General features: G+C 39.1%; 1 long non-coding RNA gene across 1 annotated transcript in view; it reads left to right on the top strand.

Annotated features, from left to right (window-relative positions):
- The window catches only part of LOC148948804 (uncharacterized), a 41,148-nt gene extending 17,802 nt beyond the window's left edge, over nt 1–23,346 (top strand). Inside the window, exon 2 of the long non-coding RNA XR_016142207.1 lies at nt 22,337–23,346. This is a non-coding gene — a long non-coding RNA (uncharacterized LOC148948804). The remainder of the gene's footprint in view (nt 1–22,336) is intronic.
- Nucleotides 23,347–24,798: the final 1,452 nt, after the last annotated feature.

Consider the following 24,798-nt stretch of genomic DNA (forward strand, 5'->3'; position numbering starts at 1 on the left):
CTAGCCCTTTCAATTTCCAATCGAATGAGCCTTTTTTGAAGTTTCTACGACAACGCTTTCTATGAAAACCTCATATGCCCCCAGGGCATAACTTAGAATCCTTGCACTGAAGGCAGTGGGGGGAGTTTCCTCCTCAAAAACATTGTTTCTATTAGGAAATCAACTACACTAAACAAAATGGCTATCTCAAAATTTTGATTGGATGTGTTTGGGGAAATGGTGGGCGTGGGGGGGGGGGGGGGTTAGTTGCCCACCAGTCACTTTCGACCATTGAAAATGGCACGATTCCTTTTAATTTGCAATTGAATGAGCCTTTTTTGAAGTTTCCACAACAACGCCTTCTATAAAAACCTTATATGCCCCCAGGGCATAACTTAAAACCCTTGCCCTGAGGGTTGCGGGGGAGTGTCCTCTTCAAAAATATATTTTCTATCTGGAAATCAACTACGCTGAACAAAATGGTTGTCTCAAAATTTTGATTGGATGTGTGTGGGGGAATGATGGGCGTTGGGAGGGGGGGCTAGTTGCCCTCCAATCACTTTCGACTATTAAAAAGGGCACTAGAACTGTCGATTTCCAATCGAATGAGCTCCTTTTGAAGTTTCTACGACGACCCCTTCCGTATGAAGTGCCTTTGGGGAAAAAAGTAAATAATAAATAATAATAAAGCATTGTTTTGCGATTGTTTTGATTTGTATTTGTAGTTTTTATATTGATATTGTTTTGCATGTGTTTTGTTTTTGTATGTCTTTACTTTTTATTTTCTTTTGTTACTCCACTTTTTTATAATTGTTAGTAAACTATTATAAAGATAACTTACTCTGTACTTTGGTACCATGGAGGGTATCATACACTGTAGATGAAAAATTTCCTGAAAATTTAATATGTAGCAGCACACATTTTTTGGGCGTTTATAATCCAATAGGCTGATTCAAAAGCAATTATTATATTCTTTTTCTTTATTGGTACAAACAGCGTAAAGCACAATCTTTGTCCCTTAATCAAATGTGATCTTGCAATTTTTCTCCTTACTTGATATATTTAGCTTGATGAAGTCAATGTACTGATAATTTTGCCTTATTTTTGGATCGTCAAAAATAACTGTGTCTAAAAATAAATATAGGAGGAGCGTATTTGCGACATTCTCTGGGAAAACACTTTCATTGCAGAATTAATATATACTAACTTTTATATTGATTGAAATGGGTCAAATAAGATGTCTAACCCGAATTGATGATGATTCTAATCCTTTTCATGGTACACACTTACCATATCGTGCTGCTCAATAAGGTTTTGAGTTTGGGGGTGCGGGATATAACGAATGTGCCGACAAAATCGTCCTGTGTGCAGACAAATGCGGACACATAAGCTAAATTAAGAGGATAAAAACGCCCAAAGTCCCAGGCGTCACCACCATAGGCGCCCATAGGCACAATTTTAGGGTGGGGGGGCTTACAGGAAATAATTAGAGATTCCATTTCTGGATACTTTCAATATAGAGAAAAAATATCTTAGGCAGCGCGATAGTAAAGAGCGCCAAAGTAAAGAGCGATGTGGCACAATATAATGTTTGTTTTAGACCAGGGCACTTCTTAAAGAAAGAAATGTCACAGGAACTTCAAAAAGAGCTCATAAAGGGCGGCCAGCTCCCCTCCCCCACGTCAATCACTTCCCTAAACACATTCAATCAAAATTTTGAGATAGTCATTTTCTTCAGTGTAGTTTTAAGGTCTGAAAATTATGACTTTGAGAATGACATCCCCTCCCCCACAACCCTCAGAGCAAGGGTTATAAGTTATGGCGTGTGGGGATATAAGGTTTTATATAGGAAGGGGGCTCAATTTATTGGTAATCAGAAGTTCTACTGGCCTTTTTAACAGTCAAAAGTGATTGGAGGTCGTCCAGCCCTTTCCCCATACACCAATCATTTCCTCAAACATATTCAATCATAATTTTTCAGATAGCCATTTTGTTCAGTGTAGGTGAAAGGTCCAGAAAATATGTCTTTAAAGATAGCCCCCCCCCCATACAGCCCTCAGGTCAAAGATTTTAATTTACGCCCTGGGGGCTTATTAGGTTTTTAGAGAAATGGTGGTCGTATAAAATTCAAAGATGGCGCATTGGTTTTGTGATCAGAAGTTACAGTGTCAGTTTTAGGATTCAAAGTGATAAAAAGGCAAATAACCCCCCCCCTCCCACACACACGTCATATTTTCCAGAAACACATCAGATAGAAATTTTAAGATGGCCATTTGCTGTCGTAGAAACTTTGAAAAGGGCTCAGTCGGTTGGTAATTGAAAGGGCTAGTACCTTCTTAAATATTCAAAAGTGATTGGAGGGCAATCACCCCCCCCCCACACACACCCATCATTGCCCCAAACACTTCCAGTCAAAATCTCGAGATAGCTATTTTGTTTGACGTATATTAAAGTCCAGAAATTATGGCTTTGAGGATGAGAGTAGAGAGGGGGGTGTTACTCCGATCCCTCACCCCTGCTGCCACCTACAACTTTTTTACATAGTTTAATGAGGACAGGGTCAATGACCTCTTTCTCCATGACCTCTTTCTCCAGGTGTGTTTTTGGCACGCTCTTAGCGAATGTCAATGTTGTTATTGTTTCCGAGCCAAATGCCAAGGTCAATGTTGTTGTTGTTTTGAACAGAGTCATTAGGGAGAACACGTGGTTAATGGGGTCAATGTTGTTGTCGTTCGAAGCAAAGTTAATGACACTTCCTTCCTGTTCGAGGCAGATGTTATGATCCAGAAATAGTATTTGTTATTGTTATTCGAGCCAGATGTTATGAGGTTCCCGGAAACAGTTAATGACACTTCCTTCCGGTTCGAGCCGGATGTTATGATCCGGAAATAGTATTTGTTATTGTTATTCGGGACAGATGTTACGAGGTTCCCAGAAACAGTTAATGACACTTCCTTCCGGTTCGAGGCAGATGTTATGATCCAGAAATAGTATTTGTTATTGTTATTCGAGCCAGATGTTACGAGTTCCCGGAGACAGCTAGATCCCGTGTTTCCTTCTCAGCCAATCAGTGAGTCGGTTACATACCCCTTCTCAACCAAACAGAGGGCTTTTTACATATGGTTTTCCCCGTTACATAACAATTCGCCTTTGAGATTTCGTATATAACGGACATGCAATGTGACTAAATTATCAGAAAGTATTTTGACACAGTGCAAACAACCTGACAATGGATAAAACAATTAACATAATTGATGAGCTTGAGGCCTTGGCAGCCGCAATTAGCAATGTAAGTGCATTTTTATTTTCAAACAAATTTTCCTTGGACATCCTCCAATATATTCAGCTAAAACGTAAATATATTCCTCTACCCCCCCCCACCATTGTTTTACAATCCCAAATTCTCGCAAAAGAAATACCATTTCAATAAATTCCTTCCTTCTATATTTCCAGCTAAATCCCCCCTCCCTCCACCATTGTTTTACAATCCCAAATTCTCGCAAAAAGAAATACTTTTTTCTATAAATTCCTTCCCTCTATATTTCCAGCGAACTCCCCCCTCCCTCCACCCGTGTTTTACAAACCCAAAGTCTCGCAAAAAGACATACCATTTCAATAAAGTCCTTCCCTCTATATTTCCACCTAAATCCCCCTCCCTCCACCATTGTTTTACAATCCCAAATTCTCGCAAAAAAAAATACCATTTCGATAAATTCCTTCCCTCTATATTTCCACCTAAATCCCCCCCACCATTGTTTTACAATCCCAAATTCTCGCAAAAGAAATACCATTTCGATAAATTCCTTCCCTCTATATTTCCAGCTAAATCCCCCCCCCCACAAACCATACTGAATGCAAAACGTATATATATTCCTATACCGTCAAAACCTAACCACCGCAAAAAGAAATACCTTTTTGATAAATTTGGCCTTTCTGTAAGCCTTATCAACTTCTGCATATCTCTTAGCTATTAACCCGATATGTTTTGACAGTACATTTCCGCAGGGTTATAATTACTTTGTCGTCCCCTCTTCCGATGTGTTTACAAACGCAGCAGCCAAAGGGTTTCTCCGTCAAAATTAAAACACTTTTAAGCAATAATTAGAATTGTAGTTTCGTAACCTATATGGAAGGAGAGAAACAGATTAAGTTTAACAATATATTTAGGGCATTATGTGAAAGGGGGCAATACATCGCTTCTAACAGCTTCGTTGTAAGTAAAAGTAAGGGGGATTCTGTGTGTAGACATGTACGCCCATTGACAAGAAAACTAATGTGTAAATTTATAATTTTTTCAAGCCTACAATAAAGGTTCTTTTATAGTAACGGGTGTGAATACAAGATTTTTGTTGGTGGTTAGAAATTTTAGTAGTTACAAAATAGAAAAGATAATAGCTCCGCTTTCGCTTGAATAAAACGCATGATTAACTTTATGAGAGGGATGGCTTAATTTTTCTAAATTTAGGGGGGGAGAATATGTGTTTTGTGATTTCTTAGTGATAAACTAAACAAAATAATGTTTAATAACTTTCTTTCTTTAAAAAGGGGCAAATTATTTTGATTTGATTTTTTCTTCTCTTCTTTAAGGCAAATTATGAAGAATTTGCGGACACTGCTTTGATGAGACCTATGTCTGACGCAAATAGCGAAGAATGCGTGCCCCCTCCTGCTAAGAAGACGAGGGTCAATAATGCCCCCCCTGCCATGCAATATGATCGCTGGCCAAAGCCCCCCAGCTCCACACTGCCTGCCCAAGTGCAGCCACCTACACAAGCCACTCTTAATCGAGCCTCAGTTATACAATATGCTCATCGGTCGAAACCCCACAGCTCCACACTGCATGGCCAAGTGCAGCCGCCTGTACCAGCCCCTGTCCCGGCTGTACATGAAATTAATGTCACCAGTCCCTTCGCCCTCCAACATGCACTACCTGGACCTTCAAGAGCTGACCCAGCTGCACAAGAACATAGCGACGCCGCTTCGTCCACCTTCATTCATGCGTTGCCTGGGCCTTCGGGGGATGCCCCACCTACACAAGGTCAGGAAGTGACCCTCCAGCATGCACTATCTGGTCCTTCGGGCATTCAAATACTGCCCTCGGATTATACAAATGTAAGTATTTTTTCTTCAAACTATCTATTGCTTCCATTGTTTTCAACCCAATATAAACTTATCTCAGCGGGATATATCTAAATGTAATTTTTTGCAGAGAAACCACTCTTTTCTAATCTTTACTGTTTTCTCTGCTATTATCACATATATTTTAGATACCTTTGAAACTGAATGCTCTTTTTCACGTAATTTTAGAGAGAGATTATCCCCTCTGTCACATATTGACGTTCTAATTTACACTGAATATTTCTTCGTGCCAAAGATTTTAGCGAGGGGAAACCGAGTTAACGGTTCAATCCTGGAACACTCGCGCGGCGGCTTACAATAATTGTGAGCTAATGAAGAGTTCACCGTACCTATAGAACGGAATTAGAGAGAAACTTGGACTTATGCAGTCTAAGAAAATTTTTCAAATTTTTTGGTAAATTATTTAAACGGCCGGGAGCCGAGGAGCCAGTGGGTCCAGGACGTGGTGTGGAGCAAGGTTTGGGAAGCGCCGCGGGTCAACGAAGTGCCACGGGTCCACGACGCGCCACGGGTCCAACACGTGCCATGGGTCCAAAAAGCACCACAGGTCCAAGAAGAACAACGGGTCAGGGAAGCGCCACGGGGTCGAGAAGCATCGCGGGAAGCGATGCGGGCCCCGAGAAGCGCCACAGTTCCAAGAAGCGCCATGGGTCAGGGAAGTGCCACAGGGTCAAGAAGCATCGCGGGAAGCGATGCGGGCCCCAAGAAGCGCCACAGGGATGCGCCACGAGTCAGGGAAGCGCCACGGGTCAGGGAAGCACCACGGGGTCGAGAAGTATCGCGGGGAGCGATGCAGGCCCGAGAAGTGCCACGGGGATGCGCCACGAGTCAGGGAAGCGCTGGGGGAAGTGCCATGGGTCAGGGAGGCGCCACGGGCCAGGAAAGTGCTGCAGAGATGCCCCCCCCCCACAGGGGGTGCACCACGAAAAAAAAAAAAAAAAAAAAAAAAAAATCCTATGTCATATCTTAGATCGTCGTTAAGCTATTTTTTTCATTTATAGGTTGTCCTGGCCCCCTACTCGCCGTCTAGTGAAGAAGGGGAAGAAGATGCATCTTTGGAGTCCCCCAACAATTTAACATGGGACAACTCGATTGAAGTACCTGACAATATTGATGAGTTTTTAGAGGATTTTTGTAAAGTAGATAATAGCACAGTTGAACTGGTAGACTTGAGCCAAAATACCTTGCAAATTTTAGACGAGTTTACCTAGGAATGTGCAGGGAGCACGCCAGCCTCCGATTACCCACTTCAAACAACTGAAGTGGAACAGAGTCCAGATATTGTTGAACAAGTAGGGGAGGGAATACATCATTCCCTGAATTTCTTTTGTCCAATACAATATTGAATAATATAGGTGTTTTCACTGCAACATTGGGGGAGCCTTTTAAGACACGTCTGGGGGGAAATTTTGCTTTTGATCCAGTAGAAAGTGTGCATGCCTATGTAGATAACATGCTTGCACGGCTAGAGCAACCAATTCAAATGTGGGGGGGTAGGCATTCAATTAAGGTTTCTATTGTTTTAAAGGTTTTTTATTTGAATGAGGGGAAAAGCGAGGTTTACTATCATTTTATACATTCCGAGATGCGTATAATTTATCCAAATTTAGAAAATTTTGAGGGTGTTTTTAGCCAGTGGGTAGGGCAAATTATAGCGCATCTCGAGAACTATAACGAAAACGGGAGTGGCTCTGTAGTTTTATTCATTGAAAATTTAAGCGTAAATATTTATAAATTTAATAAATATTTTATTTTAAGAGGGGGGCAGGTGGGGGGTATGAAAGAGATACAGTTTTAAATTATAATCCAGATCTAGTAGGTTGTCAAGGTGTCCAGAAGATTTGTTTTGAAACAGATCAAAAGTGTTTCAAGTATGCTTTACTCATATCAGCATACGAGCCTCTAGCACGTGACGCTACCAAGAAGAATTTAGATCACTGGGCTGTACATGGGAAGGACGGGTCCCATTTCCCACTTGTAGATTTTTCATGCTTAGAAGGGAATTACCCAGTAACGCTACAATCCATTGACATGTTTGAAAGGGCAAATGCTCACTTGAATATCGGCGTTACTGTGGTACAATATGAAACAGAATTTAAAAATGGGGCTCGCTTTAAAAAGAAGGGGGTGGTATTCCCCGTAAGAGGTCCGTCACTTGATTTGGTTAAGCACTAGGTTTGGTTGTTATACACACCACCTGGTCAACCGAACGCAATCGGTCATTTTAATCCAATCACTGACATTAGTAGAGTTCTGGGGGTGGTAAGCATAATGGGGTACGTTTCTACTGTCCAACATGCTTGTCACAATTCCGTAGTGATATGAAACTACGGGGTCACATGAGACACTGTAGACGGCATGGATACCAGACAGTGGAAACGGTTTCAGGGGATAGGGCTATTTTACGATTCAAAAATTTTCAGAATACTCTTCTCCAATGCAACAAAATATCTTTGGACTGCGAAGCTAAGCTGGTGGAGGTGAATGACCCACAATATCCAAACCGTATCAAAGAACACCAGGCCATTGCAGTCTCCTATGCCCATGCGCAAAGAGACAATTCTAATACCATGCGGTTGTTAGAAGTAGTAGAAACATTGGATGAGGGAGATGAGATCATGGTCAAGGCATTGACTAAACTGATTGGCACGGCTAATGGTGCTATTTCTCGTTTGAGAAATACACATTATCCAATGGTGCTGTCTGCAGAGGATCGTCTCGCGATTAAAAATCAAAAAATAGGTTGGGTATGCAAGGGGGAGTGTGGAGAGGAGGATACGGGGACTAAAGGGAAAAGAGGGGGGCGAGAGAACGGCCGAGACCATGACCACGTGGGGCAAGAAATATCATCTGGGGGTAGTACTTTTAGGGGAGGAGCACATCAATCATGTAATTTAAACGTTAGCCACAAGTTTTTCATTCCATTTTTTATTCATAATTCTAACTATGACTTAAAGTTTATTTTACCGGCACTGGCACGTATGCATAGGGAGGGAGGTGGAGTAGATAGTCCATGGGTAAATAATTCATTTATCTACAACATTAGTTCCAAATCGGCCGAGAAGTTATTGCTTCTCGAACTGAAATGGCAAGTTGTGGATAATGAGCTTACGTCCTGGAATAAAATTTGGTTTTTAGATTCTTTTAGTTTTTTCCCAAAATCCCTTAGTCAACTAATTCAAGTGAAGAAAAGCGACAATTTTGATAGCTTTCCCTTGCTTAAACAGCACTTTCCAGACAGTGAAATGTATGACTTATTAACCAGCAAAGGTGTATATGCATATGATTATTACTGTTCTGGCGCTCGCTTAAGCGAGGAGAAACTACCTCCAATTGAAGCTTTTCAGAATTCACTGACCAACAGTGAATGCACAGTCGAGGAGTATGAGTTTGCCAAGAAGGTGTGGGCTAAGAGGGATTGTAAAAATGGGTGGGATTATTGTAGACTGTACTTGGCCAGTGACGTTATAACTCTGTTGGATATAGTCTGTAAGAATACAGACCAGATCTATTCAGAGTTTGGACTAGATATAGGATATTATTTTTCTACACCACATTTAGTAATGGATTTAATTTTAAAAATTAGCAGGGAGGAAATAGGCCTAATCACGGATGTAGACCAACACCTTTTTGTAGAGCGTTCAATGCGGGGAGGGTATGTTTTTCACGGGGATCGCGTCTTATCAACCGATCCGAGTGGACAAAACAGCACCGGTGTAAAGTCAAATGCAGTGTTCTTGGACATGAACTCACTGTACCCCTCGGCAATGTCTAACTACTCTTTGCCGTGTGGGAACTATCAATGGCTTGAGAGTCCTTGTGAGTTCCCCGACATTAACACAGTCGAGGACAATGGGCCACAAGGATGGTTCTTTGAAATTGATGGTCACATTCCGCTGGCCCTTCACGACTCAGTCAAAGATTTTGTTTTTCCCTGTATCAATCGACCAGTGACCAGGGACTCGTTGAGCCCCTACAATCGGTCATTGGTTGAGGATATGGGGATGCATTGGACTCCTCTAAACAGAAACTGATTGCTGATTTGGACCCTAAAGATAATATTGTTGTTCACCATGGGCGTTTGCACTGGATGGTGAACAATGGTTTCAAAATCACCAACATACATAGGGTCCTTCAGTTCAATCAGAAACCTTATTTGAAAGCGTTTATCGATACTTTTGTCGATAAACGCTCTAGGGCAAATTCAAAGGTGGAGAAGGAATTGTACAAGCTCATTCTAAATTCAGCGTTTGGCAAAATGTGCGAAAGCGTACGTAACAGATATCGCTGTGACGTCGTAACTGCCTCTCTAGAGTGTGCACGAATTATTGCCGACCCTAATTTCACATCATTCACGAGCATAGAGACCGGCATGGTTCTTCTACACGGAAAAAAGCGAAACGTAGCACTGAACAAGAATATCGCAGGAGGTAGTTCAGTACTAGAAATTTCAAAAAAGCTCATGTTATCGCTCTTTTACAATGTGTGGAAGGTGCACTGGCCCCGGGAGGAGGAGGTACAAGTTTATTATGGGGATACAGACTCTCTGCTGCTAAAAGTAAAAACTGAAGATTCATTGAGCGATTTGCAAAATGGGGTGCACATCAGTTCGAGGATGGATTTCACCAACTGGAACCCATCCCTCTATCCTGAGCTGGTGAAACGTCAAGCCCCCAACCAACTATTAAATTAAAATCTGAAACGGGGAGTGATTTGATATCTAGGGGGTGTTCCCGGGTCCCAAAGTTTATTGCGTGGAAACACATAGTGGGGATGAAAAGAAAACATGTAAAGGGGTGCCTACACACTTTGTAAAGAGCAATTTTAACATGAGCGTATACAAAGACTGTGTAGAAAGTAGCCTAGTGCCAAGAGCACAAGTGCTTGCAATTCGCTCTCTACAGTATAGAAATTATACTGTGAGAGTAGAAAAAAATGCAATGTCGTGTATATCCGACAAGGTCTATGTGCTCGAGAACGGTGTGAGTGTCCTGCCCCATGGCCACTATCGTATTTCAGATCGAGTTGAATGCATTGACTATCGTAATCAACTTGGTCTGGATAAACTAATCTGACTAACCACCACTCAACCTTTCATAAATTAACTAACCGCCCAACCCGTTCATGAATTAACTAACCCAATCTCACTACCTTAACCACTAACCCATCCACTAACCCATAGCAGTGACGACAACTATTTTTCCATCGCAGCTCCAGGGGGGGGACCCTTCCCACGGCCGGCTCCCGGGGGTGGGGGGGCCACCAATCACTCAAATATTCAACTGTGCTAGTTCCAAGTGTATTTTATTGTATATACAAGTGTTCTAGAAAAGTGTTGTAGATGGACAAAGGTGTTGTACAGAAAGTGTGGTACAAAAGTGATGTAGATGAGCAAAGGTGTTGTACAAAAAGTGTTTAAAGACAATAAGTGTTTTACAAAAAGTGTTATCGTTGCAGTACTTGTTGAAGAAGTGTTTATCGTAATAAATTTCGCCATAAAATATTGTTTTTGTTGTTCTTGAATAGACGGGAAAATTACTACTTATTCATTGGTCACATATGATTTACAGTTAGTCATAGTCCTACTGTTGTCAACAGTATGCATCAATTTAAAACACCCTTCAGATCGTTTCTGTATGGACCGTCAATGTCGGGGAAAACAACGCTTTTAGCTAGAATAATTCAAAATTGCGATAAAATGTTTTTGGAAAAGCCAAAAAAAATCTACTATTGCCATAGTATTTGGCAAGACTCATATGATAAGATAAAGGCAATTGCCACAACCATACAAATACAATTCATAAGAGGACTTGATGTTTTCAATAGTAGTGCACCGAACTCATGGCTGATTATTGATGATTTGGCTGAATCCATTGAACAGTTCTCACAGGAAATGCTGCAATTGTTCACTGTCCGATCCCATCATGAAAACATTTCCATAACCCTAGTTCTACACAATCTGTTTCATCAGAGCAAATGTATGCGAACCCTTGCTTTGAATTGCACTATCTATATTATATATCGAGTCGTTCGTGTTTATATCTCGCGCCTAAAACTAAATAAGAAGATATAACCCGGCACACCAAAAAATATTTTTTCGGCGTACAAACAATCGACAAGCAATCCCTTTGGTTACATTTTATTGGATCTCAATCAGAGCACGCCCGAGGATCTTCGTGTAGTCACAGATATTTTTGACAATGAAATTACAGTATTTTCCGGTGAACAGTAGAAAAGGCTATTTGTTACAATCATGACACTGAAGAAACTACACGAACAACGGCATTTATTTTCCGTTTTAAGCACTTCAAAACTCATGCTTAGGAAGGCTATACTCAAACATGGTGTTGGCAATGATTTCGTTAATCTAATATCTGAACTGTTTTTAAATTTGACTGAGGACAATGTTCAACTGCCTGAAGGTGTTAGACAACAGACAAAGCAACATCGTTCCACTGTACGTGCCTGGGATTGAAAAAAAAAGGGAAAAAATTTATAAAGAACACGACTCCTTCAAGCCGGCGGTAGCTTCTTCACACTTTTGCTACCGATAATTGCAGGACTTGTAAACAGTTTTCTCTAGAGAAGGGCAAAACCCTATACATTAACGCCATTTGAACTTGTTCTCTCGCCTGTCGAGCATTTTGAAGATAATCTAAGCAAGTTCATTAATGATGAGAATATTGCCGATGATAAAAAACTGCTTTTACTTCAAGATGCATTGCGACGTATGGACAAACATAAACCTTATCGCGAGAGATCCGCCGTCTCTAAACAAGAAGCATCTCAAGATTCTGCACAATCAAAGGAGAAGGAGTTGAATTCGATTGTATTGAAAATTGGAAACCAACTGCCACTGTCGTATCGAGAACCGAGTAAAAGAGTATTATCTTATTTCATGCTGGAATCTGGTGATCAAGTTCAAGTCGACAGCATAGGTAAATAAATTATAATTCGAGGAAAAAGTTATAATATAGTTGATTTAATTTTTGATATGGTGACGAATCTTAAAGGACTCTTATCCTTGGACGATAATCTATACAACTTTCTAAGTGTATCAAACTTTCCCAAAAGTCTTATTTGCATTAAGCAAATTCTAAAGAAATTAAATGAACATCCAACAGCGCCATTTAAAGAAGAAGAAGAAGAAGAAGATACTAGCACCATTGATTTTACAACACCTTTGTCTGCTAGTCAAAAGAGAAGACGAATTGATGCACCCTCCAGTGTGCAAAAGGGGAGTTGACATTACGCTACGTGTTTACGCTCAAAATGGATGAAGTTTTGAAAGGTGTCTATGAAAATATTGGCGAAGCGGGAAGTTTAAGTTCTCCCAAAACGCTTTCCAAAGTTTCCGGCACCACATTGATTAATGCAAAAGAGTATCTAGAAAATGAACCAAGTTACACACTACATCGGAATCATAGACTTCGCAGTAAACAATATCGTCAAACTAAAGCCTTTTTCCCTCTGCATATAATGCAAATGGATCTTTTAACTTTAGACACAGTTCAACAGCGTCACAATGCGCCATACAAATATATTCTGGTGGCAATCAGTGTTTTTAGTCGCTATGCCCATGCTATTTCGCTGCGATCAAAGAGAGGTGTTGAAGTTACTCTGGCCATTGAAAGTATTCTCTAACAGGATTCATATAGAAAAATTCAATCAGATCGCGGCAGTGAATTTGCTAATCCTCATGTGCGAAAATTTCTTTTGAAATATAATACAACACTATATCATAGTCACAGTACAATAAAGGCTGAATTGGCTGAACGATTAATAAGAACGATTAGTTTATTAATTTCAAGATATTGTACACTGAAAAATACATCTGCTTTTATTCACGATTTAGATAAAATCATGCAGATATATAACCATCGACCACATCGATCTCTGTCCAACTCTAGCCCTCGGGATGTTCACTACAGTGAGAATACATTTGATGCTTTTCTAAAGCAATACTCCAATGGCAATGAGAAGAAGAATAAGAAGAAATTCCATGTTGGTGATACTGTTCGAATTAATAGAACCAGCAATATTTTTGATAAGATAAATTATTTATGGAGCACCGAACTTTTTAAAGTGTCCAAAATCCTATACACTATACCCATAGCATACCGAATGCGATATAACAGAGTTTATGAGATTTTCGGTGGTTTTTATGAATATGAACTGCAAAAAGTTAGAAACACTAGTGAAATTTATCAAATTGAAAAGATATTAAAGAGACGTACTAGTAGAGTCAATAAACAGTTACTTGTTCGCTGGCTAGGATACAGCTCGAATTTTTATTCTTGTGCAAGTTCGTAGGACTTTGAATATAAAATATGATTTATTGTGATCTGTCAGGTACAACGTTTACGATACTTTCTACACCCAATGAAATAGAACCATTGATTTTTGGAAGAAACTCTCTCTCACTCTTCCATTCCACGCAACGTCCGAAGTGGCCCGTGTTAATGGAATTCTCAGAAATACCAATGAAATACTGAGAAAAGATCGTAAATATGAAATAAAAATCAGACCGTATGATTGGCCACCACCACCAGGTGATCAAGAACAAATTCAAAAAATCAATTGGATGGATTATCCATATATTGAATTACCCTACCAAGAACTCACCTGTATGAATGATTTATGGCGTACCATTAATAAAAGAATTTCCACTCGTAAAAAGGGAGCTTTTCATTTCAACTATTCAAAGGAGGGGGGCAAGATCTACATTAGCTCACCTATTGACAGTGAGAAGGTTATTCTCAATAATAATCTAAAGGATGTTCTTGGCTTTAAGCTCAATATAATCAATGGCAAAAGTGCCGGAAACACAAATTTCATTTTCGCTGACTACCCGCCTGCCTTCTCCACAGACACTTGTATATTTCTCTATGCTTCATTTGTGGAAACATCTCGGGTTGGTAATTCAAATGTTCCCCTCCTACGAGTTCTTGAACGAAAAACCAATCAAGAACATAATCATCACTACAATATAAAGCATCTTCAGTATATCCCAGTAAACACTTCCAATTTGGAACTCTGTCAGTTAACATTAAGAACTGAGTTGAGTGATTCAATAGCAATTTCAAAGGGTTTGGCTGTGATTACATGTCATTTTCGCCTCATCGTTCAACAGCAAGATGTCTAATAGAAAAGTGGTATTCACTTGTCCTGACATTGATTGCTATGTTAATAATCTTGGCCCAAGACAACAAGGCAATGGAATGGACTATTACAAGGGTCACTCTTCAATGTCTGTCTATGGTTTTGGCAGTTGGTTTGCTTAGCTGTTTCGCTCTTCACTACTACTGGCTAGAAAACATCTTGTACCGGCTGCGAGAGATTTTGCAGCCTCTACACTATCCGATTGGGGTTCTGGCAAGAATTTTAAAAAAAGTGCTACGGAAAATCTTAGGTCCAGTGCGCGAACCCTTGGCGAGAAATTAAAACAGAATGGTAAAGGTTTAAAAAGGTTAAGAAACAATGCATCACTCATCAATCTCTACTCAGGACGGAAACGAAAGACATCCCTTTTGTCAAAGAAAAGAAAGCCGACACGTAGTGTTAACAGAAGCCCCAGGAAAAAAATTATCAGATCGAAACTAGAATTCTTCTCCTAAAATGTCCTATCTACCGCATAAGGATTCTCAACCCTCAATCACCGCCTCATTGAATCTATTCAATGCTGAAAATGATGATGTCCGTGTCAAGCATGGATACTAGTAACAATTCTATCCGCTACAGCCACTCTCCGACAATATCCTCTTTCAAATTTATTCCAATGAAGACTACTTCATAGATTTATCGTCCACATTTATAGATTTAAAGATGAAAGTCCGTAAATCCGATAATACAATGTCAGTTCGGGCCGATGGACTATCCTATGAAAATTGTATACTACATTATTTATTACGTCAAATTAGTGTCTACACCAATGGCACGCTGGTGAGCACAAGCAACAATCTCTTAAATTATGCAAGCTATTTCCAGTTCATGCTGATGACACCCAAGTCATACAAGGAATTGAGAGGCGCCTCCAATGGATATGAATATATTACTAATACTGATAGTACAGATGCGCTTAAAAATGCTACAGCTAGTGAATTACATCTAGTTGGAAAAATATATCATGAAATATTTAATATACCCCAATGGCTGCCGCCCAATGTTAAAGTGGATATAAAATTGCCGCTTGCACCATCAAATTTCATATTGAGAAAAGAACTTGCCGCAAATCCCGACGTAAGTCTCTCCCTCACCTCAGCAATACTTCATGTACGCAAACAGCAGGTTATGAGTTCTGTTGCTTTGGCCGTGGAAAAACTGAGAGCCAATGGCAACAATATTAAACTACTTGTTCCTCATACAATCACCAATCAACGTCATATTGCCGTGGGGTCACGCACCTTCACCGATTCATCCTTTAACAATGGCGAAATCCCCTCGAAATTGTCTTTGGCATTTGTAATGAGCGCCAGTGCAATAGGTGCAATAGGAATGCCCACATAAATTCGAGATGTTTGGACTTTCATCTCTTGTGTGCAAAGTAAACGGTATCCCACTCTACAATCTATCTTTTGATAAATCCTATAGAACATTGTACGAGTTGACCATTCAAACCCTAGATCATGATTCACAACTATTAGAAAATGGTATAACTGAAGATATGTTTGCTAAACCACACGGTATCATTGTACTTGATTTGTCTGGCACACAGGATATGAGTATAGTACGTACGGGGAGTGTGCGTTTAGAGTGTACATTTGCCGACCCATTGGCTGAGAGTGGTGTACTAATCTTACTAACCCGATAGAGAGCAGTGGGGGGAAAAACTCACAAAGGTATTGTTCTAAGCGACTGGGTGATCGGAATAACAGTAAAGTAATTAATTTTTATAAACTAGATCCCTACATGTCTAGGTACGTATCCAGTTGCCTGAACGAGGACTACCCATGACATACTAATCTCGTGAACAATACCCGATTAATTTTTCTTAGAATCCCATTGTCTCTGATTGCGGTTTCGTGGCTTAAAATCTTTCAAACAATGACGACTATCGAATTTTTTGATCCTCTTGGCCTACCCTATACATTCTACACGCCACACATCAGCAACTATATTGAGAGCAGTGGGAAAACCATTATTCAAAATCGAAAGAGGGTGCAGGATCTAACGACTAAGAGCTGTGGTTTCCATGCGCTACTATATTTTGTGTTCCGATGTCGTGGTTATACTTACAAGCAGTTTCTCCGTATTTATGGTGACAATCCACGTCTGAACGACTTTCTAGTGGAAAATATACTTACAAGTGTATTTAATATTGATTTCAATGCCCTAAGAGTAAAGTGCTTAAAAAATGTTTGTGAATTTGTTTATTAATAAAATGTATATATACAACAATGTCTTTAAATCAACACTTTTAGATTTCTTCATCGGTGTATAGGTAACTGTCGTGAACCACTAATGTTGGTAAATCATTTGGATTCACTGTATATTGATCTTGATTGACTGCAAAGTCAGGGTCACATTTTTTGCAGTACAATGTAACTTCACTCTTGTCATATCTCTTTGTAAAGTCAATGATACTATTTACATTCATATTATGAAATTTAAAAGTTTCAATTGGTCTATTTGAAGCAGCATCACAGAAAGTGTTTTCAAGTGGTGCATCAAATTTGGTAAGAGCCAAATAAAAATCGCTTGGCTTATAGTCATAGTAGGCAGTGTCGTCACAGAAATGACGTAGAAAACAGATTGTCTTGCTACCCCAACAGTTGAATCGTAGACCAGATTCCTCTTCCCAGAATAATTTAAATCCGCGACGATACCAATCTCGTAGAAATAAACTAAAATCACGTTTAGGATTCTTTCCAATCATAGCGGGGTAAGTATTCTCCCACTGATCAGATTTATCATAGTGACAATTGGAGCACAGGTGTCCGCTAGGGTGTGAGTCACACACCTCCTCAAGACATGAATTGCATCCTTTAATTTGTACTGCATAGCCTCTATGTAATTTGCAAGGATTACATAATTTACACTTTTCATTATAGTCATCAATAATTGTACAATTCTCGCATTGAGTCCAACTGCCAAGAGTGTACAAGCACAATGGACATATATAGAACATTTTGGTTTCTGATGTCAACTCTCTCACAGCTAAAACGAAACTGATCCTCTTCGTTCGATAAATTCAAAGTGTAGGAAAGAGGAGAGGAGTAGCTCCGTGACGTTACCTCTTTCGAAGGAGGAGCCATCTACATTGGCAATGAAAGTATATCCACAATATGATTTTGCTTTGTTCCAATTAATATATCAATAAATTGAGTATAAGCATTTGAATCACATTTTAAAAGTTTCATACAATAGTCCAATGGGGGAGAATCAGTTTTCATTATATTGTCAAGTGTTCCCTGAGAAAATATCTTCCTTTGAATAGACAGCTCGAGAAAATCATCATTCAAAATCAAATGTTTTTCCATAAATACTACATGATTCTCTCTTTCTCAAATTTATTCATTTTTCAATCCTTTCACTCTGACTGTCAACTCTAAACTGTCCAGAAAAGAAAGTTGGCTCGGAAACAATAACAAATACTATTTCTGGATCATAACATCTGCCTCGAACCGGAAGGAAGTGTCATTAACTGTTTCCGGGAACCTCATAACATCTGGCTCGAATAACAATAACAAATACTATTTCTGGATGATAACATCCGCCTCGAACAGGAAGGAAGTGTCATTAACTGTTTCTCGGAACCTCATAACATCTGGCTCGAATAACAATAACAAATACTATTTCCGGATCATAACATCCGCCTCGAACAGGAAGGAAGTGTCATTAACTGTTTCTCGGAACCTCATAACATCTGGCTCGAATAACAATAACAAATACTATTTCTGGATCATAACATCTGCCTCGAACAGGAAGGAAGTGTCATTAACTTTGCTTCGAACGATAACAACATTGATCCCATTAACCACGTGTTCTCTCTAATGACCTGTTCAAAACAACAACAACATTGACCTTGGCATTTGGCTCGGAAACAATAACAACATTGACAGTCGCTGAGGGCGTGCCAAAAAAGCACCTGGAGAAAGAGGTCATGGAGAAAGAGGTCATTGACCCTGTCTTCATTAAACTATGTAAAAAAGTTGTAGGTGGCAGCAGGGGTGAGGGATCGGAGTAACACCCCCCTCTCTACTGATGAGAACCCCCTCATGGTCCTCAGGGCAAGGGTTGTAAGGTATGGCCCGAGGGCATTTAAGGTTTCTATGGAAACGGGGGTTGGAAACGGGGGACTGGAAATTGGAAGTTGAAGAGCTATTTTTTAGAGTCAAATTTTTTAGAGGGCAGCTATAACCCCCCCCCTCCCACATCATATTTTCCCCCAATGCATCCGATAGAAGTTTTAAGATAGCAATTTGTTCAGAAATAGTCCAAAGATATCATAACACGGCCTTTGGGGCTGACACAACCCCCCAAAGTATGGGAATAGGTGCTTTAAGTTATGCCCCGGGGGGGTGTAAGGTTTTTATGAAAAGGTGGTTTTGTGAACTTTAGAGGAGGCTCATTTGATTGGAAATGCATACTTCTAGTTTCATTTAAAAGTCAAGCGTGATGGAGCAAAAATACCCCCCCCCCCTCTCCCTGATATCCTCTTTTCCCCAATCACATTCGATCGAGATTGTGAGACAGCCATTTTGTAGCCAATAGTCCAAAGAAAATATAACAATGCCTTCAGCAATCAAATATACGAAATATTTAGGCGGACGTTGAACTAAATTAAAACAAACTATTAACATGTGAACTTTCACTTCCAAAAGGTGACAAAGCACTATCCAGAGAACAATTTATATTATTAAGTTAGATCATTAAGGGTAAGTTGTAGGGGATTTTGAACTAGCCAGAAAGCACTATGTGTACACTTTTAGTACTACAACTACAGTGTAACTAATGACACTTACAGTATTTAGGTGAAACTTCTAGGAAGTGTTTAGGGGGCTTTCAAAAACGAAAAAACTGTATACATGCGGGTTTTCAAAAAGGCATATAAGCAATATAGTGGCAGCACCACTCTATAATAGTCAGAAATAGCATTGAAACATTTAAATAAGCTAATTCGATTCAAAATTAAAAGTTCTAGGGTCCTTTCTAAGAGTAAAAAGAGTTTGGAGGGAAATCATAATTTATTATTAACTATTTATATTAATTATTAATATAAATTAATAATTTATTATTAATTTATTATAATTTATTAACTATGATACTTAGATTTGGTCAGTGTTATCAAATGTATCTGTCAAAACACATTGCTAAAGAATTTGTTCACTCTGATACTTAGATTTTCTCAATTTTATCAAGCATATGTGACTGAAGATGATGATAAAGAATTTATTCACTCTGATACTTAGATTTTGTGAATGTTATCTGATGTATCAGACCAAAGAAGTTGATAAAGAATTTTAGTGGGGGGGGCTTACCTGATCTAATTAGTGCTTCTATTTCTGCATAATTTAAATCTCGAGTCAAAATATCTTAGGCAGCGCGATAGTAAAGAGCGCCAAAGTAAAGAGCGATGTGGCACAATATAGGCTAATGTTTGTTTTAGACCAAGGCACTTCTTATAGAAAGAAATGTCACAGGAACTTCAAAAGAGCTCATAAAGGGCGGCCAGCTCCCCCTCCCCCACGTCAATCACTTCCCTAAACACATTCAATCAAAGTTTTGAGATAGTCATTTTCTTCAGTGTAGTTTTAAGGTCTGAAAATTATGACTTTGATAATGACATCCCCTCCCACACAACCCTCAGAGCAAGGGCTATAAGTTATGGCCTGTGGGGATATAAGGTTTTTTATAGGAAGGGGGCTCATTTGATTGGTAACCAGAAGTTCTACTGGCTTTTTTAACAGTCAAAAGTGATTGGAGGTCGTCCAGCCCTTTCCCCATACACCAATCATTTCCTCAAACATATTCAATCATAATTTTTCAGATAGCCATTTTGTTCAGTGTAGGTGAAAGGTCCAGAAAATATGTCTTTAAAGATAGCCCCCCCCCCCAAATATCTCTCAGGTCAAGGGTTGTAAGTTACGCCCTGGGTGCATATAAGGTTTTTATAGAAATGGTGGTCGTATAAACTTCAAAGATGGCTCATTGGATTGGTAATCAGAAGTTATAGTGCTCTTTTCAAGAGTCAAAGTGATCAGAAGGCAAATAGCCCCCCCCCCCACACACACGTCGTATTTTCCAGAAACACATCAGATAGAAATTTTAAGATGGCCATTTGCTGTCGTAGAAACTTCGAAAAGGGCTCAGTCGGTTGGTAATTGAAAGGGCTAGTACCTTCTTAAATATTCAAAAGTGATTGGAGGGCAATCACCCCCCCCCCACACACACCCATCATTTCCCCAAACACTTCCAGTCAAAATCTCGAGATAGCTATTTTGTTTGACGTATATAAAAGTCCAGAAATTATGTCTTTGAGGATGAGAACCCCCTCATGGTCCTCAGGGCAAGGGTTGTAAGGTATGGCCCGAGGGCATTTAAGGTTTTTATGGAAACGGGGGTTGGAAACGGGGGACTGGAAATTGGAAGTTGAAGAGCTATTTTTTAGAGTCAAATTTTTTAGAGGGCAGCTATACACCCCCCCCCCCCCCACATCATATTTTCCCCCAATGCATCCGATAGAAGTTTTAAGATAGCCATTTGTTCAGAAATAGTCCAAAGATATCATAACACGGCCTTTGGGGCTGACACAACCCCCCAAAGTATGGGAATAGGTGCTTTAAGTTATGCCCCGGGGGGGTGTAAGGTTTTTATGAAAAGGTGGTTTTCTGAACTTTAGAGGATGCTCATTTGATTGGAAATGCATACTTCTAGTTTCATTTAAAATTCAAGCGTGATGGAGCAAAAATACCCCCCCCCCTCTCCCTGATATCCTCTTTTCCCCAATCTCATTCGATCGAGATTGTGAGACAGCCATTTTGTAGCCAATAGTCCAAAGAAAATATAACAATGCCTTCAGCAATCAAATATACGAAATATTTAGGCGGACGTTGAACTAAATTAAAACAAACTATTAACATGTGAACTTTCACTTCCAAAAGGTGACAAAGCACTATCCAGAGAAAAATTTATATTATTAAGTTAGATCATTAAGGGTAAGTTGTAGGGGATTTTGAACTAGCCAGAAAGCACTATGTGTACACTTTTAGTACTACAACTACAGTGTAACTAATGACACTTACAGTATTTAGGTGAAACTTCTAGGAAGTGTTTAGGGGGCTTTCAAAAACGAAAAAACTGTATACATGCGGGTTTTCAAAAAGGCATATAAGCAATATAGTGGCAGCACCACTCTATAATAGTCAGAAATAGCATTGAAACATTTAAATAAGCTAATTCGATTCAAAATTAAAAGTTCTAGGGTCCTTTCTAAGAGTAAAAACAGATTGGAGGGAAATCAGCCCGTCTCTCAAGCCAATTTATTTCCCAAACACATCTATTCAAAATTTTGAGACAACTATTTTGTTCAGCATAGAAGAACGGCCCAGCAACTATGTCTTCAGGAATATTGGGCATGTCAAACCCCCACAATTTTGCCAAACTATGGATTCGTATAGAAAAAAATATATATAAAGTATTTTTTTCTTCATGAAGATGACTTTGTCAATAAAAAACGAACAGAAATTCATCTAATAAAAAATTTTTTTCCATAAAACAAGCTTTTCATAGAAAAGTAGAGAGCTCCATTAAGCCAAAAATGGGCAGAAATTAAGTCAAGTAATCATCCAAGCGTGAAACTACCACAAATCACTATTAATAAATAAATAAAACTTAAAATGAACAGAATTTAGAATAAATAGCCGAGTCAAACTCGAAACGAGCAAAAATTAACATTAGTAAGGCTGATAACCCCCATGCCTTTTCAAGACCAGAACATAATTTGCGCTTTACTGAAAACAAAATATGTTTTCACTTTTTTTACTTAAATAAGTAAAAAACTTTTTTTCCTCACATTTTTTACCTCATTTTTTATTTTTAGGAATAAATATCCGTATATCCGTATAAATACATCTTGCAAATAATAATAAATTCTTACATGATGATACAGGAAAAAACAATATCCATTGTAGGTAAATGTTTTACGGGTCCAACCTGGCCCCGTAGATGTGGCCTCCTATATTGCACTAATTGTGTAATGTTGCTGTTTCTTTTTTAGTGTTCCCTTGAGTTACCTACTGCACCATCGCCGTGGAACTGGATATTTTGGATACATGAATGCATCCTTCATGGGACAACGTAATGCTAACTGTTCGGTCATCTTTAACCAGCCTTGTGATTTTCGATTTTCACCTATGTTGCATTAAACTAGTATTGCTCTATGTGTTACTCAACACTGCTGTTAGTAGTTTTACTACCATGTGGAAGAGAGGAACACAATTCAGCAAAGTGACTAATTTATTTTCTTCCAATCTTTAGTTGGCACGAGCATTCAGGAAAAGATCTAGCAAGTGTCTTCATATTTATAATTATTCTGAAATGATAAGGGACACCCACTTTCCGTCACCTCATGTGCATCTTAGAACGCCAGGTGTGCCTCACTGTTCGGTCACGCTTGACTCACTTTCTGCTACGCCTGGCACAGCTTCCGGACGCGTCACCAGGTGTACGTGATTTCTTAAGGTAAAGCTGCCTCCCTTGGAGTGCATATACTGGTCAGGCATGTTACAGCTATTGTTTAATAAGTATTTTCGACTAAACTAATACTACTTAAGTTTCGAATGAATGAATATGTAAACATGAATTGCTCCTATCATTTGTGTAAACTTTGTCCGTATCGCGCCAGAAAAAAAAGTTACAAACCAGTTCAAGTTTACAAACCCTCTGTTCTGCAAGGACTCAATACCTAGGAAAGAAATGTACTATTGCAGTCAAGCATGAAGTTGCATTTAGAAAATCATGTCTCAAAGTCGCTATTCGAATGAGCTGTTTCCCAACTTTCACCCACCGTGGGACTGGTATGATCACCCCTTTAAAAACGTTTGATGGCATACAGAAAAAAATGAAGCATTTATGGCTCGAGGGAGCGAAATAAAAGTTCGAATAATATATTACTCAAAGTACCTAATCAGCTTTTTCCTTAAACTTGTTACCTCTTCAGAGGCTCCCCTTTTCTTCGATATAATACAAATATTCACAATAAAAATCACTTTTTATGGGTATCCTCAACATTAATTATTTATATTTTTTGTACCAGTGTAAAAAATTTAAATCTTTAATAAATACTTTCTCCTAAATATTAGTTTAGATGTCTTTCTCATTTATAGGAAAATTATTTACTATATTTAATTATGTGCTATATTACATATTTATGAGACGAAGTCACTGTGTACTTGCTGCTTATAGCAACTTATGGCTTTCAACCATGCAGAAACTTCGGTAGCCTCTAAATTTGCCTTGTCATTCCGAACTGTTTGCAATATATGCAAATACTTTTTTATTCCTGGAGCCCTCCAAACGCAGAATTAAAACCAGAACCAGATAGTTTGCACAGAAAATTATGGCTTTCCCCGTTCGTGCGTGTCTAGGATCGATAGTTTACGCTCATGTCTGGATGTTTGGAAATGTTTTAGACACGGATGAGGAATATCGTTCATTTTGGGGCATATCTCCTTTGAACAAAGCAAATTGCTGATAAATAGTGATTTTCATAGTTGTTTGAACACAGAATGAACACTAACAAAAAAGTAATAGAAAACCCTTATGAGTGAAGGTTGCCAACATTGCTTTAGCACCGTTGTCTAAATAGTATTTAAATGAATAGATACATCGCCCAAACTTAAATTTAATATATAATGATGTTAATTCCTGGAAACTCAGAGATTCAAGATTTTATTTCACTGTAATTTCTGCTTTCATCTTTCAATGCCGTAAGTATAAAAGAAAATATTGGTAATACGATTCTTTTTCAGAACCCAATCCCTCCTGTTACGCGGCATCCCTCTTACCATGTCAACAAATCCTTGAAATTAGATCTTAATGCTTAAGCCTTTTTGGACAGACATCATCAAACATACCCCTTTTCCTAATAAATAACCTTACAGGCTAGCGATGGGCAACTTGCATAACTTACAGCCCTTGCCCCGACGGCTGAGGGCCTTACATCAACCCTAGAGGCAAAGTTATTTGGCCTTTGGACTATTATAAATAAGACGGCTGTTTTAAAATTTCGATTGGATGTGTTTCAGGAAAGAAAGAACGTGGGAAGGGGCTGATTTGGATCAGCCCACCGATCAATTTGGACTCTTCAAAGGGCACTATAACTTTTAATGCTAATCGAATGAGCCCCCTCCGGAGCTTATATTACCACCTCCTTCATATGAAGTGGCTTTGGGGAAAAAATAATAATATATTGAATCCTTTTGGCCCTTTATTAAAGGCAACGCAAGAACTTTGCCTCTGAACTTCACTGAGCCTGCTCGCTTGAAAAATCCTTCAAAGAGCAGGTGAGAAGCATTTCCATTATTTAGTTCAAGAATTAGCTCAGTTCTAATTAATATTTGGCTCTTTTTGTATGGTCTTGGTAACCAAATTTGCACTAAAATTAGAAAAATCAGTCATCAATCATTCAATCATCTATCAAATAGATTTACAACAGAAAAACACTTTAGCAGTGTTTTC

The sequence above is a fragment of the Artemia sp. Qi Xiang Cuo genome, chromosome 9 (genome assembly GCF_049724085.1).
Source record: "Artemia sp. Qi Xiang Cuo chromosome 9, ASM4972408v1, whole genome shotgun sequence".
NCBI classification, from domain to species: domain Eukaryota; kingdom Metazoa; phylum Arthropoda; class Branchiopoda; order Anostraca; family Artemiidae; genus Artemia; species Artemia sp. Qi Xiang Cuo.